This window comes from Macaca nemestrina, chromosome 16, assembly GCF_043159975.1.
Source record: "Macaca nemestrina isolate mMacNem1 chromosome 16, mMacNem.hap1, whole genome shotgun sequence".
Taxonomy (NCBI): domain Eukaryota; kingdom Metazoa; phylum Chordata; class Mammalia; order Primates; family Cercopithecidae; genus Macaca; species Macaca nemestrina.
The window spans coordinates 8,533,916-8,539,915 of NC_092140.1; positions in this window are offsets into that span (position 1 = coordinate 8,533,916).

The following is a 6,000-nucleotide window of genomic DNA, read 5'->3' on the forward strand; positions in this document are numbered from 1 at the left end:
GGAAACACTTAGAAGTCTTCCCTTCCCAACTGAGAACATAAGACTGATTTCTACAATATTTTCCATTTCAAAAAAATATTTGATCAGTAAAATTTTAAACTACTACTTTTTACCATTTGGTAACATTTAAAACCCTAGATTTTAACAGTCTTGAAATGTATTTAAAGTTACTGCTACCATAATACGAAAACAGTATTGGATGAACGCAACCTTAGAGTATTTCTACTTATTAAACTCTTTCCTATTATCTCATTAAGGTAACAATTAATTTGATTTTAAAATCCAATCTCTCACTTTATTACACTTTTAAAATTCTTAGTTTGTTTGGTTTTGCTTTTGTTTGTTTGTTTGTTTGTTTTAAAGACAACTAATGCCTAAAGAAACTATTTCAATGAACTTGGAATAAAAAATATATAATTCTGTTTTTTTCAAGAGATCTTTTTAGATTTCAAAATGTAAAATCTGGGGGTTTGGGTAATTTTGAAACAAAGGCAAATATCATTTTCTATGTTGTTAAAATCTTGATATACCCTTTTTGTTTACCTTTCAGCAACATGATAAATATTCCCCTAAATATGAGAGATAACATTTAAGAAAATGTCACTGCTTTAACCATGGCACACATTTTAAATAATTTTTGACATTTTCTGTATATTCTGATTCTTTTTTTTTTTCTGTTCAATACTTCCCCAGGCTCTACCCCTGTCATATTTCCCAAGCTGTTAACCCTAGCTATGCCTCTGCTTTAAGTATTTTTCCAAAGATTCAAATCTCTCCGTCTTTCATTTTGGTTGTATAAAATGGAAAACATCTCTCTTGGTTTCCATATGTAAGTAGTCAACAATAGTCACTGTGTTTTATCGACTTGCTTCACAATCTCAGGGTCATCTTGAATGCAAATAATTTGAAAGGCTAAAAAAAGAATAATAGACGATTTTGTGTCAAAATGTTAAGACCAAGAGATCTAAAAACTGCTCAAAGGATTTGTCATTAAATGAAGAAAAGTATCGCTCCAAGCTTAAATCTAAAGCTGTCTTTAATCCTTTGCCATCACAGTGAGACTGATTCGGTGCTCCCTCAGGAATGTGCAAGAGAAGATCCTGTGCCCAGCCAACAAACACCAGCGTTGCTTGATGTTTTGAAGTTTAATAGCCCATGGAGCATATGTGAGGTATTAGTGTTCAACCTGTACCAGTTTTTCATGACCAATATGTATAAGGCTAACCTGTTAAAACAAAACAAAACAAAACAAAACACTGCAGTGTTACAAATTTCCTAACAAATGACCCATTTGCTAGCAGTTCAGGTATGTGTACAGAGATGACAGGAGGAGCTATATTCTCAGGTACACATAGAAAAATATTTACCTGGCAGCATACATATGACCATGTTGGTGGGCTTAAGCATTTAAATGGAGGTGTTATATTGTAATTTCATTTTTAAAACAGATACAGTCTAATCTAAATATCATTTTTAGGTATAATATTTGGAAAACCTCTAAAACATGCTTGTAACCATACCTAAATTGTGATTTTTCCAGTTATTGAAAATGTTTACTGATGCCAACTTTGTTTCATTTATGAGAGAGAGAGAAACTATATAGAAAAACTCATATGGCAAAAAAATAAAATAAGAACATAGCTACAATGAGTATGTTAAATCAAATTATGTCTTTTTTTTCTTTTTGCAAACCACAAAACAAAAAATGGATTCCCCCCCCCTCAATATCAGCAAGAATTTGCTACCATGAGACAGTTCCCAGATATTCCCTGTTATTTTTAATAAATGAAAAAATATTGTAGACACACTGTATATGCCTATTGAAAACCATTTTTTGCTGGACTCAATCTGAAAATTCAGAAGAAAGAGATTGAGCACACTGTGAAACCTATGAAGTATCTAGCAGACAGTGATTCTTGGTATTTGCCAAGTATTTAAATTAAATTTGAGTATCTCTCTCTGGGTGTGCTTAGCATGCTTAGCACATAAATATTTTCTTTGGACCGTGAACTTCTAGTTCTGATAAGTAGAAACAGTTTCCCTGTTTCAAGATAAGATATAATGTGTATTCTTTAGCTACTTCATCTTTATTATTGAGTTGTAAAATGTAAAATAGCTCATGGTGATCTCAAAAAATGATCAAGAGATTGATCTTTAGTGCAAAGCATAAATACTTAATTATATAATTACAACTGCATTTATAAATTAGCTGTGAGTTTTCTATCAACCTGTAGATGACATTTCCAGTTTTATTCCAACTTGTATTTTTCACCATTTTTGTACTTACAAAAAAAATTTCATTAGGGTGATAGAAAAAACTAGTAAACTTTTTTCTTGTTAATCTCATTCAACTCAGCCTTAATGAGGGACTAAAAAATAATTTGAATCCCTTGGATCCAGTCCAGAAGCTAATTTGAATGTCTAGAAATGGAAGTTAAGTAGTTAGTTACACAGATCAGCTATAGGCCACTCCAAGAGAAGTGTGAAAAGTGAAAGTGGTATGCTTAGAAGGAGCTGCTGCAGCCTGGTTAGGGATTGTAGAAATGATAGATGAAGTTGGATCATCCACAGAGAGAAGCTGGGAAGGAGAATGAGACTGCCTAACCCACGGCAAACTCAAATTACATTTAGAAAATAATACAGATTTGATAATAGTGCCCAGAATGCAAAATTGAATATCTTATCTACTTTTAAGATAAGATGAGTGTCCCTCTGCCAGGCAACTCAAATAAGGTCCATTTTAGCCCTTTTCTATTAAAACTGGAGAACCAATGGAAAACTATTGACTCAAGTACAAAGCCATTGACTTCAAAAATGGTGAGATAATTGGTATTTTAAGCATATATATTTGACTGTGCATGGTCATATATGATTTTTCATTCTGCCCCCTCTTTGTGTTATGACTTATTGTTTTTTAAGCAAGAATAAAAGATTTCCATTTAAAAATGTGAAGGATCAGAGCATTGGTTCCTTAAAACACAAAACATTTAGAAGTAATTTTTCTTTAAGAAGCACTTTGCAATTTTATCTGTATCTCGATTGTATTGGCAGCTTAAAAGTTTATGTCTTATTTCTCATGTGTTCCCAATCATATCATATCCATCTAGGTAGGTAAATTTGTCAGCACTAACAACAACCAAAACTGTATCAAATATTCACTCTGTACAGAGTATTGGGTTAAACCTAAGAAGATAAAAAAGATCTAAATGAGATATGGTCTTAACAATGAGTTCTAACTTTCAAAAACATGGACTCATTTTGACAAGCAGAACCAAGAAAGAGAGACTGACTTTTACCTTAGTTAGCATAGCTTAGTGACAGTAGTAGAAATATTGCCAGTTCAAGGTACTAAAGAGAGAATGACAAACTCCAGGAAATCCCAGTCCTAACTAGAAGATAGAGAAACTAAGATGTAACTATTTACTCTAGAATGAGTGTTCATGTTCATATTCCCTCAAAATTCATGTATTGAAACCTAATCTCCAATGTAATAATGTTTGCAGGTGAGGCCATTGGGAGTTGATTAGGCCATGAGGGTGGAGCCCTCACTAATGGAATTAGTGCCCTTATAAAAAGAGGTCCCAGAGAGCACCCTCACTCCTTCACCATGTAAAGACCCAGAGCAGAAAGAAACCTTCTGTGAACCAGGAAGCCAGTCCTCACCGGACACTGAATCTGCCAGTGCCTGATCATGAACCTTCAGCCTCCAGAACTGTGAGGAAGAAATTTGTGTTGTTTAGAAGCTACCCAGCCTATGGTATTTTATTATAGCAGCCTGAACTAAGACATTATTATAAATTCTAATGCTCCTGTCACAGGACTAGTATAATATGTAGTCCTAATGTTCTCAGCTGGGGTGATATTGGGTGCTCCTACCATCTAGTAGGTTGAAGTCAGGGATCCTGCAAAACATCCTACAATACACAAGACAGCTGTCACAACAACAACAGCAAAAATTACCTGGTCCCAAATGTCAATCATGTAGATTATTCTACATGTGATTTGATGAGCAGTCTGTAATGTAGCACTTATTAATCAATAGCCAAGATGCTAGTTGAATTGTAAATATTTAATCTGGTTAGTGTGTTCCCAAAACTAAATTAGCCAAATTGACCCTATGGAGTTATGGGTATTAATAAAGAAATTGTATGGAATTATTTGACTGCTTACCTAAAGAGCATTCAACAATTAGCCATTAAAATGATGGAAATAAACTGAAAAGAAATACTATGGAAACAGTTTAATTGACAACAACATGAATTTATTTCTTCAAAAGTTATGCTGCGGTGGTAGAAACATGAGCTTTAGATTCCAAAGGCCGAGAAAGGCAACTAGGAACACTGTGAACTTGACAGTTTGGTCTTGTGTCTCTGAGTCCCAGTTACCCTCTTCTGTAAACTGCAAGCTTTTCTGGCAATCTCTGTACAGCGGCTGTGATTATTGGAATTAAGCTAAGCAAGGCAGGGCATATGTTAGGGTCTGAAGAAGACAGCTATTATTAGAGCTGGTACCACTAATGTTAGACCTTTTATTAAGATTACCATTAATATTCACAGTGTGTATTCCCTTGGTATGGCTTGTACAGAATTCCATATGAATAGTAGAGGAAGAAAGAATCTGCGATTAGACTTCCTTGCATCTTATCTCCATTTTGTTTTTAGCTTTTAGAATTTAGGAGTTTTTCTGAGTCTCATGTAAAATTGCCTGTTCCTCATCTATGAAAGTAATTTAAATATATTTTTCTTCATGAGCTGCATCAATGTTTCGAAGTGTGTTGGTCTTTTCTGTACAGAAGTATGAAGAGCTGTTCCTATTTTGCACGCTTACCCTAGCAAACATTGCTGGAAGAAATAAAACCTACCTTAGGAAGGGTAGGGCAGTGTTAGGGAGGAATATTGGAAAATTATGGCAGAGTCTTCTCTGTTCCTAGCCCACTACATCCTGTGAAAAAAGTGATGTCTGATGAAAGTCAATCCATTCTTCTTTAATAGAGACGGTTAATTATCATTGACTCATATTGATATTTTATTATAATGACCTCATTATTAAAAGGTGGATCCAATTAAGAATACATTTACATAACAATAATATAATTTGACTAGAAAGTTTCTCACTAACACGCTAGTGTCTAATTTCATTAAGCTAATAAATATTGCCAGAGGGATATGCATGTGATAGTCGTGTCTGAACTTACCAATGGCTAAATTCCAATTTCCCTGAAATGACCCCTGGCGTTTTAAGTGCTCTCCATGTCAAAGAAGTGCATGATTTTTACATTGATTTTATTTTCAGTTATTATGGGTACATAATAGTTGTATATATTTATGGAGCACATGTAATGTTTTAATACAGGAAAAAATATGTAATAATTGGGCTGTCAGTTCAAACAAGGGAAATGCATGATTTTGATTTTTGTCTATTCCCAAGTTTTATTTGGATCCTCTGTTAAAATCAATTCCCTAATTTTTTCCTCTGTAATAGATTTTAGTTTTCTACCCTAAAGGATACTTATGTTGAAAATCCTTATTAAATGTATTTTAAAAGCAGAGTTTACTGCTGTGGTTGCTTTACTTATATTAATAAAATAAAGATTTTCTACTTTTAGAAACAAGTGTCATGACTGCAAGAGTTATGGTAATTCTTAAGGAATCAGTTTTAAAAAATTGGTGAAATTTTTTCCTTGCTCAAAATACTAGTTTTTTTCATAAATGTTACTGATTGAATGTCATAAATTGTCAAAATTGAGTCATGAGAATTCCTTCTCTAAATGTAACAAATTATCATGATACTAAATTTTTTTAGCAACTCTCTATAAATAATCCTACCTTTAGAAAAAATGTTCTTCTTCTTTTTTTAGAGATAGGATCTTGCTCTCTTGCCCTGGCTGGAGTGCAGTGGCATGATCATACTCCCAGAAGACTCAAACGCCAGAGTCAATGATCCTCCCATCTCAGCCTCTCCAGTAATAGCTGAGACTACAGGCTCATGCCATCATGCCCA